At 46.8% G+C, this 14,184-nt stretch overlaps 1 protein-coding gene across 3 annotated transcripts in view; it reads right to left on the reverse strand.

The window, feature by feature from the left end:
• TSNARE1 (t-SNARE domain containing 1) overlaps nt 1–13,405 on the reverse strand; it is a 287,962-nt gene extending 274,557 nt beyond the window's left edge. For all 3 annotated transcript variants that reach the window (XM_078153781.1, XM_078153782.1, XM_020995260.2), the window contains exon 1: nt 13,154–13,405. The gene's annotated coding sequence lies outside the window, so the exon portion shown is untranslated. The remainder of the gene's footprint in view (nt 1–13,153) is intronic.
• Between the last annotated feature and the right edge of the window lie 779 nt (nt 13,406–14,184).

A 14,184-nucleotide genomic window follows, 5' to 3' on the forward strand; every position in this document is an offset into this window, starting at 1 on the left:
GAACTTTCCTAAGGCATGGGAGACTTCAGCCATGGTGAGATAGGGTGGCATTTGTAGTGTCCTTAGGGTCTGTGAGGGGCCAGAAATGTCCCAGTGAGTATGAAGGTCTCAGCAGTGTGGCTCCCATCTTTAGGGGGCTGTGAGGGTCCTTAAATATCCCTGGAGAGCAATTCTTGTCAACTGAACCTCAACGATAGCTCTTGCTCAAACAGCCACCACACTAACTCAGATATTTATCACCCCTTGGCTGTGCTACTGAAACAGGCTTCAAGGTATTTCAGCCTCTCCACTCTCCAATAAGTCATCCAAGGTAGCCAAAGAAATATTCCTGAAGCACAGGCCTGACCATGTCATTCCCCCTGCTCTACAAACTCAAGTGTCCCTATCGCCACTGTGTTCAAATATGGATTCCTTTGGAATGTAAAGCCCTGTGCAATCTGACTCCAACCTAGATTTCTAGCATTATTGCACATTAATTCCATTGACACAGTATGTGACATCCTATCTCCTGCCTTTACAATTTGCCCCACCCTCACCCATGCAAGGAATGGACTCCCTTCTCATCATAGCATTTCAAAGCTCAGCTTACATGTCAGCTACCACAGGACTTCACTGACTCCCCCAGACACAGCTCAGTTGCTAGTGCCTCCCCTGCCTACATTACCTAGTACTTACTGTGCATGTAATTTGGGTGTACTTCTTTGTATACACATTCTTTTCCCCATAGGACAGTAAGCTCCCAGAGGGCAGGACTGATTTCATTTGTCTTTCTATGCACGATACCCAGGCATGCAGCAGATGCTTACTGAGTGATTAACTGATAGCTAGGAGTGCTGAGAGAGGGTGTTTGCTGCTAGAGAATTGACAGGACAATTATACAGATGAGCCTGAGGACTCTGCCCTCTCTGGCCACTTCTCATCCAAAGCCCAGGGACCCTGTAAATAGCGATGCTTTTCACCCTCCGATGTCACCTACTATATGTATTCCGTTCCTAGGCTCTGGCTTGGACCCCTAACTCCTGGTTAGGGGTCCTCCCTACCTAGAGGTTCTCCCCTTCACTCCCTGAATCTGAAGCCAGGGTACTTTCAACATTCAGATACTGAAACTGGGCTGACCTGTCAGCATTCTGTTACCCCTAAATTCACTGTCACTTTATGGTCATTCTGGTCCAGGCCTGGGCCTCCAACCCACAATCGTCGACCCTGACTCATGCCCTCTCACTGCCTCCTGTGGATGTTGTCTCCCTGCCCTAATCAATGCAAGGTTCAGCTCTCTTTCTCTTGTCCCTCCCCATCAAGGGGTGGTTGTAGTACACTCATACAGCTCTCTAGAACTGACTGATAAATTTGTAGGGTGAGAATTTACATCTAGGAAATCAGCAAACAGGGCTTGATATATTGTTTTATTGATTGTCCAGACTTAAGAAAGTGATAGAGAAAACATTAACAATACAGATTATTCTTAAAAGGGTGCTGGGTATTTTCAGAGAGCCATTGTTCAACATTTCCCAGCATGCCCAGCCCAGATCCTGGCCCTGGTCACAAATTGAGCATTGACGAGTTACAGCTGGTGTCTGAAGAGGTCAGCCACAGCCAGGCACTATGGGTCATGAGAAGAAGAGCACCAGGTACAGGAATGGTCAAGAAAGGCGCCATGGAGGAGAACGGGAGCAGGCTGGTGACACTGCACAAGCATCATCTCATGCTAAGCTCCTAGCCAAACAAGTGTCAGCACTAGGGTCTACCACATCCCAGGGACACACTGAGGAAAGCATCTGATTCCTGGAAATTGAATTCCCGTCTTCCCTTTCGGTAAGTATTAGATGAAGTGTGGGGAAAATTATTTAGTTTTCAACCACCTCTTTTTGTTTCCCTATAAATCAGTCTTTCCTTGTTCTCTGAGAAATAAATGTACCAACATGTTAGCTCTAAGAAAAAGGAGTTCAGGGTAGGGGAAAGCTTTCCAAAAAAGATTTTTTAAGTCTTTTTAAATTCTTCTTGCTGTGTTCTTGTCACCAACAGACTCCTCTTCACTTTTCCAATAGGATTTCTGTCTTTGATTAAGTTCCTACCAGGTTTAAAAGCTGTCATAGTCCTACTACCCTAGGTCTTTGGGGGCCAGTTCTTGCCAATGAGAACTTGTATGACTTTGAGCATGTCACTTCCCTTCTTGGGGACAAAATTCCCACCTATGAATGTGAGACAGTTGGACTTGCCCTCTAAGAAGGGCCCTTTGGACTCTGATCATCTATGACTCTCAATCATCTTAGCTACACAAGTGTGCACTCTCTTATAGTTAATTTTTCCACATGGGTTTTTCCTCCCCGACTAGACAATGAACCCCTTGAGGCCTGAGGCTCTATCTTAATCTCCACTGTATCCCCCAGAGGATGAGCATATGGTCTTGATCACTCAAAATGTATATAACATGGGAAGGTGTGCAGGACACTAATAGTATTAATAGTGTTAGCCCCATTTTACAGAAACTGAGACTCAGAGGTAAGGTAGCTTGACCATGGTCACATGAATCACACCTCAGCTAGGATTCAAGCCTAGGATTCATGACTCCAAGACCAATATCCCTTCCACTCCACCATGCTGTCTCTCAATAAGGCTGGTTGGCACAGCATATACTCTATTCCCATATATACTATCCTATACTCCCATACAGCAAAATGTGGAACTACTCTGGAAAGTCTAGCTTACAACCTCAAACAAAAGCCCTGAAAAAACCAACGCATGTTCACAGGAGAACAACCAGGATAATGAGGAGTCTGGAAAACATGGCATGTGGCATTTTATATTTAGTCAACATGCCACAAATAAAGATCACATCCCATTATATGTGACTTCATCAGGTGTCTTCCTCCCATGTCTCAATGTAGCTTGGGGGTGATGCTGAGCCCTTTCCATCTAGGCTACATCAGCAGGCAGGAACTCAGGCAGATCGGACCAAGGGTTCAAATATGGGCCCTGCAATGGACTCTGTGTCTGTCACCCAACATCAGTATGGGATGCCTTGCATGCCTGTCACCCAAGGCCAACGGGAGATGGCTGATCACCAGAAAGGTGATCAGAAAATATGTTTTTCATATTTATATAGCCTTTTAAGGCTCACAACACTTTCCTCACAATTACCACCCTGAATCACAAAGTACATCAAGTTACTGAGGAATGTGATTTGCATTGATGATGGGGCTGCTCATCCTGATAAAATTCAGTTAAATTCAATTCAGGAAACATTTATTCATGCCTACTGCTATATGTTAGACACTAGGCATATAAACACAAATGAAAAAGAATTCTTGCCCAAATGAAGCTTACATTCTACAAAAGGGAAGGGGGAGACAATGGCTACCCAGTGAAGTTAATATAATATACTTTAAAAAGAGAACAAGTATTGACAATTAAAGTAGTTGGGAAAGGCTTCCTTTAGGAAATGGCACCTTCATGTCATAAGCCTTGTAAATATTAAAGTTAAGTCCTGCATGCTAATACCATGAAAACCAGTTGAAGGAATTGGCCAAGGACCTTGAAAGGACTCCCAGGGGTTATAACCACTCACTCTTATAAATAACTGAAGGGAAGAAGGGATTTGGAGTGTGGGAGAAGAGGAGACTCACAAAGGCTCAATGGCTAGCCTTCCATTTCTAAGTAAAGCCAAAGGGTAGGGACTCTGGGGGTGCCTGGGGAGACACTTCCATAGAAACCAGAAGGTTATAGTGTCCAAAGTAGGGTAAGAGGTCTCAAGGTAATAACACATGAGGATCAACTGAAGGGGCAAGGGAGATGCTTAGCATGGAGAATTGAGATTCAGGGGGCACATAATAATTCTGTTTTCAACAATCAGGGGATGCTAAGTGGATGAAACATTGTACTATTCCAGTTTGCCCAGGAGGCCAATGGGCAAAAGCTGAAGAGAGACAAATTTGGGCTTGGGGTAAGAAAGAGGTGGAAATTCACCTCAAAGTGGAATAGGTTAACTAGCTCAAAAAGGAGTAGGTTCCCTTTCACTGGAGGTCTTCAAAAAAAAAGCTGGATGACTACTTATCAGACAGGTTGTAGAAGGGATTCCTATACAGGACTGAGTTGGACTAGATGGCTGCCCAGTCTCTATCACTTCCGAGATTCAGTTCTGCTCAGCCCTAGAAGGAGAAGGAAGTCATCCTACTGTGGCAACTGAGTCATTTACTCTCAACTGGCACCTGGCAAATTCAGGTGATTTGCTCTCAACTGGGACCTCACTGCTGAACAGGAGAACTGTTATTCTTCTTGACTATCTCATCCTCTTCAGCAGTTGTTCTGAACCTTCTCCTTCTTTCCTAAGGTCCCCACAACCTCCTCCTACCCATGCTTCTTGATCAAGCAGATGTCCTCTACTCCTTCTTTTCTGAGAAAAGATCCATCATACACTGTTTTCTCTACTGCTCCGTACCTCAAAATCCATCTTCACTCATCCTCCCCTCCATTTCTAGCTCTAGAAATGAAACTGACCTTCTCCTTTCCATGGCTTACCTATGTCCTCCATCCTGTCTCCTCCTGTCTCCTCCAGGACTTCTCTTCCCCAAAACACAAATGTGTGTCTTTAAAATGCTGTATATTGTACATATACATATGTATGTACACACGTGTATGTACGTATGTATGAGGCAGCAGAAATATACATGCAACAATATGTTTGTGTGCAAAATCTTCACTCTACGGCTGCCAACAAACACCTGCTGGTCGCCTCAGGTGCTGTTGTTGTTCAGTCATGTTCAGTTCTGTGATCCACTTGGGGTTTTCTTGGTAAAGATACTAGAGTGATTTGTCCTTTCCTTCTCCAGCAAATTTTACGGATGAGGAAATTGAGGCAAACAGGGGGAAGAACTTGCCCAGGGTCACACAGCTAGTTAGTGTCTGAGGCCACATTTGAACTCAGACTCATCTTCCCAACGCCAACCAAGCACTCTGTCCACTGTGCCCCCTAGCTGCCCCTTGTCCAGGTGTACTCCATCCTTAAGAAACCTTCATTTGCTCCCACAGTGCCCTCAAGCTATTATCCTCTATCTCTCCTCCTCTTCATTGCCAAACTCCTAGAAAGAAGCATCTATACTACTTGCTAGCTCTACTTCCTCACTACCCACTCACTTTTCAGTTACTTGCAATCTGGCTTCCAGCCTCACTACTCAACTGAAACTGCTCCCTCCAACATTACCAACAATCTCCTGACTGCTAAATATGGTGGCCTTTTCTCAGTCCTCATCTTCTTTGACCTCTCTGCAGCTTCTGATATGTTGGGGCACCACTCTTCTGGACACTTTCTCCCCCTCTGGCTTCCTGACATTGCTCCCTCCTGGTTCTCCTACCTGTCTGACTGTTCCTCAGTCTCCTCTGCTTGATCATCATCTATCTCCTGTCTGACTAATGGCAGTGTGTCCTAGGCCTCTGTCCTAGGCTCTCTTCTCTCCCCTCTCTACAAGGATTTTCTTGGATACCTCATCTGTTCCTATGAGTTCAAGGATCATCTCCTGAGATGACTCCCAAATCAATAGATCTAGCCCCAATCTCTCTCTCTCTCTCTCTCTCTCTCTCTCTCTCTCTCTCTCTCTCTCTCTCTCTCTCTCTCCCTCCCTCCCCCCTCTCCCTCTCTCTCCATGCCAACTGATGGCTGAATATCTTCTCTTGAATAGGCAACTCAACCTCAACAAGTCCAAAATGGCACTCCTTATCTTCACCCTGAAACCCAACACATCTACCATCTCTATTTCTGTGGACAACACTGTGTTAGTGCTTCAGTCACCCAGATTCAAACCTCAGAATCATCCTTAAGGCTTCCCACTCCCTCCTCCACCAGGTCTTGGCCATTCTAGCTCCACCACACTGCTCACATTCATGTATGCACTCCATTCGTGGAGCTACCATTCCTGCTCAGGTCTTCACAACCCCTCACTAAATTATGGGGTATTCCTACTTCCCATGTCTCTTTTATCCAATCAATCCTCCACACAACTGTTGAATAACCTTCCTAAGGCACAGGTCTGATTATTCCACTCCTCTGATCAAAAATAATCAGTACCTACCTATGCCCTATAGGATACAATACAAACTCCATAGTTGGGCATTTAAAGGCCCTCTGCAAATTGGCCTTTTCCTGCCTTACTTCACACTACTCCCTTCTCATACTCTATGTTACAACCAGATTGGACTATTAGCTCTCCCTCAAATTCAATACTCAATCTTCTACTCCCAATATACACCCAGAAGCCTCTCCTCATTCTTGGAAAACACTCTCTCACCCTTTTGACCTCATATTCCTCACCTTCCTTCAAACTCAACTCTGTTGCTTCCTAATAGCTAGCATTTCAATGGCACTTTAAGGTTTGCAAAGTGTTTTACAATTGTTATCTCACTTTTGATCCTCACAACAACCCTGGGAGGTAGATGCTATTATCTCCATTTTACATTTGAGGAAACTGAGGCATATTGAGGTTAAGTGACTTGCCCAGGGTCACACAGCTAGCAAGTATCTGGGTCAAAATCTGAACTCAGGCCTTCCTGACTCTGAGTCCAGCACTCTATCCACTGCATCACCCAACTGCCTCCTCTGAAGCTACCTCTGAATCCTACTTGTTAGTGCTTTCTCCATCCTCAGGTTCCACCATACTATACATAGTTGTTCATGTCCTACCCCTTCTAGTGAAATGAAAGTTGCTTGAGGGCAGGAACAGTTTTATTTTGTCTCTGTGCTCAAGCACCCAGTATGGCTTTTGGAACACAGCAGACACTAAATATTTGTTGTCTCAAGGTAGATATCAAAACCTAATGATCAGAGCTGTTATACAACCATAAATGCCCTACAACAGGGGTCAAGAGAGAGACCTGGACCCTTCTCTCCACTCTACCACCAACTAGCTACGGGTGAGCAAGTCCTATCACCTTCAGGAACCTCTATTTCCTCCTCTTGAGAACGAGGAATTATACTAGATGTTCACTAAGGTCACTTCCAACTCTTACAATGTTCAAGACAATGCTCTGCTATCTGGTGAGGCAGAGAGAGAGCTCACTCACTCTCACCAGAGCTCTTCAGCAGGTGTTGGATAAACGATTTAACAGAGATGCTAGGAGGATTCCTATACTGGGCAGGAAGGGAAGATGGATGATTATGGAGATGTGCATCAGCTCCAATAGTTTCATGTTCCACCTCTAAGATCTTATCTCATCTTTGCCACTTCCTAGCTATGTGACTTTGGACAAGTCATTTCACCTGAGCCCCAGGTTCCTCAGCCATAAAATAAGGATAAAAATACCCACAGTACCATCCAGGGTTGTTATGAGGATACAATCAGGATTGTAAAGGGCTCTATACATGTCAGCTAATATTGTTGTTATTGTTATAGCTGGAATCATAAAACATCAATTGTTAGAGCTAAAAAGGCCCTTGGTTGTCATCCGGTTCAAATTCCTGCCTAATACAGGAATCCCCTGGAATATTAGAGCTGAGAGGAAGCCTTAGAACTCAGAGTACTGAACATCCACGCTGGAAGATACCTTAGATCCCTGAATGCAGAGCTGGGAAGAGGAACGCAGAATGTTATGGTGAGAAGAGGGCTCGGGAAGTAAGATTCACAGAACATCAGAGAGACAGGAGAGGTCATTCTAGTCCAGTCCCCTCCTCTCATCTGTAGAGACAGTGGTCACTGTTTTGCCATCACTGCTAGGCAGAGGCAGATTTTAGCTGGATAAGATGAGCCACTTCAGCAGTCTGTGATTTCCCCATTTCTAGAGACCCCATAGAAAAGTGGCATGAAGAGGAGATGGGTTGCTTCAAGGAGGGGCCTTGATTACCTGGGGGCCAGAAGGAAGAAGTGGAGAGAGAAAAAGAGAAGGGGAAGGAAGAAAGGGGAGAGGGGAAGGGAAGAAGGAAGAGAGAAAGAGGGAGGAAAAGAGAGGGCAGAGGGAGAGAGAGTTGGGAATTTCAGTAGGAATTCAACAGGCAGGCAGTGGAGCAGAGAGCATTTAAGGCACAGGAAGCAACATGAGACGAAAAAAGGACCATGTGGGACCATGGGGAGGAGCCCAAATACACTCTGGCTGCGGCACAGAATAAGTGGAGGGGAATAGTCTGAGAAAAGGCTGGAAAGAGGAGCTGGAAGCCAAGTTACAGACAGCCCTGAACGCCAGGCTAGAGCTGATTTTTGACAGTGATGACACTAGAGATGCAAAGGACCTCCAAGGCCACTTAGTCCAACCCCCTTATTTTCCAAATGAGGAAAACAAGTCCCAGAGAGGCGAAGTGATTCAACACAGGCAGGTGGGAGGTGGCAGGGACAGGACTTGAACCCAGACCCTTTAACTCCAGAGCCAGTGCTCTTCCCCAAGCACTACAGGAGCCTCTAAAGTATTTTAAGCAGAGTGATATGACAAGATCTCTGAAGAAAGGTCAGTGTGGCAGTATTTAAAGGCACAGCAGATAGAGCACAGTGCCTGGAGTCAGAAAGATCTGAGTTCAAATCCAGACTCAGAGACTTACTAGCTGTGTGACCCTGGGCAAGTCATTTAACCCTGGTTGCCTCAGTTTCCCCATCTGTAAAATGACCTGGAGAAAGAAATAGCAAACTATTCCAGTAATCTTTGCCAAGAAAACCCCAAAATGAGGCCACAACAGACTGGTGCCAACTGAAAAACAACTTAACACAACAAATGGAGAAGGAAGGAAGCAGAGGATGGAAAATGTGTCAGGAGGCCATTACTGCAATAGTCCAAGTGGATGGATGGCAGGCAACGACAGGCTCACTAGGGTGGCAGCTATGTGAACTGAGAGAAGGCAGAATGGAGGAGAGATCTTAGAACCCTCTTAGTAAGGAGAGCAGCCCACTTGTCCATAGCACTTTGAGGTTTTTATACAAAATGCATTCCTTCCCCCAAACCCTGGGAAGTGCCAGGTTCTGTTATTCAACAGTTGAGTCCCAAGACATTTTTGGTTTGTTCTGCCTGACTCGGCCCAATTTCCTTAAAACTAATAAAGTCCTTTAAAAAAAAACCCACCTCCTTTCAACCCACTGCGCTCCAGTGACAGCAGCTTAGCACACTGGAATAGGAAAGTGTGGGTGCAACTCCAGGCCCAGCCCGGGGTGACCTGGGCAACTCACTCAAATGCCTCCAGACATCTCTCTCAGACTACCAGCTGCAGAACAGCTGCCTTGGCAGAGGGGATTCCCTCAATGAGATCTCCTTGTGCTAATGAAACCAGAGGCCTGAAATGAAAATAAAAAGCCCTGGAGTCCAGGGTAGACTGTGATCAAGCTCACCAAGGCCTGGCAGCAGCAGCCAAGACAAAGGCTGGTTGGAGTTGGAGATAAAGCTTGCTGGACAACTCGGGTCTCCAAGACGTTCTTCTAAGGTCCCCTCCAATTCTAAAGGTTCTAGGTGTCTACAGACATACCAAGGTCAAGTGTGAATGAACAAAAGGAAAGCCCTTTCTTTCTGCCCAGGGCCCCTGATACTTCCAGGCCCAAACCTCTCAGGATAAGGCTGAAGAGGCCTTGGGAAGCAACATCAAATATCGATGGAGGTAGTGATTTCTGAAACAACATTTAGGGGAAACGAGTCACAAACCACAGTTCTCCCCCTCAGCTTTTCCCTGCTCATTAGCACCTTCACCCGGAACTACACTGCAGGACGGAAGGAGGTCAGATTCGAGCACCAACTGGAGCTCTGCGCTCAGCCTGCTCGGTGACTGCGCCCAAGTGTGCAGAGGGAGGAGCAAAGGAAAATACATGTGCAGGGATTTAATTTGGGACTGCCAGGGCCCAGCTTGGCTGCCATCTCCTCCTGGGAGCCTTCTCTGCCCTTTAGCTAAAGGTAAACTCTTTCCCCTCAAACTTTCCTAGACAGAATTCTTTGTCTGCATCTTTCCTTTTAACTCCAATCACATTCTGACTAATAATATGCTTTTTGTGCCTGCAGGCTTTATCCCTTCAAGTGGAATGTAAATTTCTTTTATCTTTTCTTCCCGATCTTTTCTCAGCACAGTTATCTCTCCCAGATCTCAGAACAGTGTCATGAGGTATTCAATTCCCTCAGGTAAGATGGCAAGAGCACTAGATTTTGAGGGGTCCAGGGCTTGAGTCCCCAACTCTATTTATTTCCTTCCTGACCTTGGGCAAAACTCATAACCTCTCTGGGCCTCAGCTCCTCAACTATAACAGAAGTGTTCCTTCAGCCTCAAAATAAGTGAACCCAAGCTCATTCAATATACATTTATTAGGAGCCTCCTGTGAAAACAAACTTTGATGGACCCTATGGGAAAAAGTTTTAATAAGGCACAGTATAGCTAATGATGTAGATCACAGTCTGGCAAGAGGATATGATCCAGAGACACTGATAATTACAACACACATTACATTAGGACATGAGAGAGCTGCCAGCAGAACCTTATGGTACTCCCCACGGAAATGGTCACTACCAAGGAGGGAATCTAAGGAGGCTTCCTGGAGGAAGCTGTGTATAACACAGTTTGGTGCTCAGTAAACACTTGAATCAACAGAAGTTGGGCTCAGTCCCTAAGGAAGGAACAAGTACCCAGGGAAACAAAAAGCTGATTCAACACTGAAAAAAGAAAATGAAGAAAGCAACTCCTCCTTCCCTTCCCACCAAGGAAAACTTTCCCCTCCTCCCAAGGCCCAGTTTAGCTCCTCCAGAAAGTTCTCAATCTCACAGGAAAATGATCCTTCCTTCCTATGAATCCCTACAGTTCTTTGAATGTTCCTTTCTTATGGTCCTGCATTATATTATGGTTATTTGTATTTGTGTCTTATCCTTGCTGCTAGACTATAAGCTCCATGAGGGCAGGAGCTGATCCTTAGTCATCTGTCTCCCCCTTAGAAAATGGCACACGGTAAAGACTTCTTATTGGGGAAAATGATCAGCCAACCTTTAAAGCTCAGGTCCAATGCTACCTCCTTGAAAGGATCACAGATTTAAAACTAGCACAGACCTGAGAGGTCCTTATAGCTCAACCTTTCCACTTTATAGATGACCTAGGCCCCCAGAGGTGGAGCTCAAGGTCAACCAGGTAGTTAAGTAGTAGAGCCAGGACTTGAACTTGGCCAATGACTCCAAGGTCAGGGCTCTTGGGACCTCCTCCAAAAATAAAAATATCATTTATAAAAAATATTTTAAGGTTTGCACAGCACTTTACCTAGATTATTTCATTTGATTCTCACAAGACCCGTGAGGTAGAGCTATTATTATCCTCATTTTACAAATGATGAAACTAAGGCAGAAGGATTGAAAGTGAACTTGCCTAATGTCAGGGATATTACATTCATGAGGCAGAATTTGTACTCAGGACTTCCTGACTCCAGGTCCAGCACTTAATCCACTGGGCCACCTACTTACCTGAAGCTGCCTGAACCTTCCCCTCATTAAACCCACCTCATTCTGACCACCCCAGGTAAATCTCATTGCAACAACTGCCACAGCCACCCAAACCTCAAAGGAAAAGCAACAGCAGAATCCAATTATGGCAAAACTTGGTCAAGCACATGATTATTTCAAGAACTATTAAATACAAAATCTCCATATAACCACCCAAAAAAATGTGTACTAGAGACCTTCAACACACTTGACAATGTAGATAATTTGGATATTCACTCCCACTCCCCTCAGCCACCAACTTCCCCCATCTCAATCCTGTCCCACCCTTCTTCAAACTTAAGTCTGCCCCTCACCTCTACCATGAAGCCTTCTTTGACCTTGCAACCTGAAAGTGACCTCTCCCATCGAAGAAGTCTACAATCTTTGTTATGCTTTTTTGGCATTTACCAGAACAATTTCTTGTTGTTTCACAAACTTGACACATCATCTCTCAGCTCTGGGCATTTTCTCTGGCTCTCTCCCAACACCCGGAATGCTCTCCCTACTCATCTCTGCCTTTCCTGGCTTTCTTTAAGCCCCAACTAAAATCCTACCTTCAGTCTAGTCTAGTGCCTTCCTCTGTTATTTCCTATTTATCCTACATAGACTGTTTGTACTTATTTGTCTGTTGCTCTCCCATTAGACAAGGAACATCTTGAGGGCAGGGACAGTCTTTTGCCTTTTTGTATACTCCAGTGTAGCACAGTGCCTGGAATATAGTTAAGTGCTTAATAAACTTTTATTAACTGTTAATTAGTCACATTTCTTGTAGCATTTTAAGGACATACAAGACCTGGTAATTTTTAAATGAAACCCCTCCTTTCCACTTCCACAAACAGCACCCAAATCTTTCAGCACCTTGCCTTTTAACTAACGGAAGAACTCCTAACAGGAAGTGAACCACGGCGTTAATAGTATTGGATTTGGAAACCAAAAGACCCGGGTTCAAGTCCGATCTCTCCCATTTATTAACTTTGGACAAGTCACTTGATCACTCTGGGTGTATTTGTCCATTTAAAATCTAGGAGAGGTGGAACGTGGGGTTAAATCACAGGGAATTTCTATGGATCTGTCACCTTGCTCCTGCTTGTTTGCACCCCCAGAGGTACTCCCTCACTCAAAAAGCCTTCAGGAGCTCCCGACAGTCTATTCAATTCAATAAACATTTATTATGCCCCTACTGTGTGCCAGGCACTGTGCCTGGAGAATAAAATTCAAACAGCTCAATTTGGCTTATCCAAAATCAGGTTCCAACCAACCTTCCCAGCCCTCCCCTACTAAGACAAGTTCCAGGCTCCTCTCCCCGCCCCCACTCTGCAACAGCCAGCCCCAGCCCCTCCCCCAAAGGGGTGAGCCCGCCCACCAGCCTCCCTCCCCTGCGCATCTCCGAGGCAGCCGGCAAGACATCAGCACCGAGCGCTCCTCCGACCCCCTGGGCTGCCTGCAAAGGCGCGCACCTGGCGACCAGCCCCACGAGTCCCGGGTCCAGCTCGCGCGTGCTCCAGCCCCTCCCCTTAGTTCCCCACATCTCCCCCACACTCCCCTCCCCGCTAGGCCGGCCGCGCGCCTCACCGCCCCGCCCCGCCCCGCGCCGCGCCTCGAAGTCAAGGGCCCGGGACAACAGGGGGCGCGCGCGAGGACCGGGGTGGGAAAAGGGAGGCGGGGGCGCGCGAGAGGCTGGAGAGCGTCGGCGGAAGGGGGGCTGAGGGAAGCGGGGAAGGGAGGGAGGGCTCCCGGCGCGCGCGCGCCTCACCTGCGACTGGGTGACTCGGGAGCACGCACCGCGCTGTTAACGGAGAAGGGGCGGGGGTTAGGAGGGGAGGGGAAAGGAAGGTTCGGGTGGGGAAGAACACCCAAACATCACGTGACCTTCCCTCGCATCTCGCTCTGCGCGCGCGCGCATACACACACACACACACACACACACACACACACACACACACACACACACACACACACACACACACACACACACACACACACACACCACACACACACACACACACACACACACACACACACACCCCGCCCCCTTCCCAGTCTTCCAGCCGGTAACTTGGGGTGGAGAGTGGGGGCGGGGTAGGGAACTCCGCTCCTCCCCCTCCCCTTTCCGCCTTCCAGCGCCTTCCCCGCTTCCCCGGGCAGCTCTACTGGCCAATCGCAGACTGGGACTACAGTTCCCAGGAAGACCTGCGCAGAAGACCGGAAACGGGGGGGGGAGGAGTTCTCAAGCTGGGGATTCCCTACCTCCCCGCGAGGTTGTGGAATGGTAGGACCTTGCTGGGTCGAAGCAAAGGGTACCATGGCAACGGGGACAGCCCACTTGGCTGGTCGTAGGGAGAAAAATGGTCTTTACTTAAATCTGGAGAAGCACCGTCTTAGAGTAGCCTCTCACCTCTCATACTGTGAAATGGACCTATGAAGTGTTGTCTCTAAAATCCCATCCTGAGCCCTGAATCGGTTCGTTTCAACGAGAGCTTATTAAAAGCCTAGTATTGACACGGCAGGCAAACCAGTCCTGGCTCAGGAAGCCTATAGAGGAGAGGCGGGTGTAGGGTACTTGTTAACACAACTACGTTGATACGAGTAAATTCAAAAGTATTAGGGGAAGATGGGGAAAATGAGGAAAGCTGATTGTCCTAGCTCTCGACTTCCCAGGGCCTCTGAGGAGTCATTTAGTCCTACCCAACCTGGAGTCCTGCGGTTTTAGAAAAGAGGAAACAGGTTGCAGGTAGAGGCTTCATCCTGCTACTCAGTGTCAAGGGCAGGATTTGAATCCTAATC

Source organism: Phascolarctos cinereus, unplaced genomic scaffold (genome assembly GCF_003287225.1).
Source record: "Phascolarctos cinereus isolate Bilbo 61053 unplaced genomic scaffold, phaCin_HiC Scaffold_4;HRSCAF=312, whole genome shotgun sequence".
Classification (NCBI taxonomy): Eukaryota; Metazoa; Chordata; class Mammalia; order Diprotodontia; family Phascolarctidae; genus Phascolarctos; species Phascolarctos cinereus.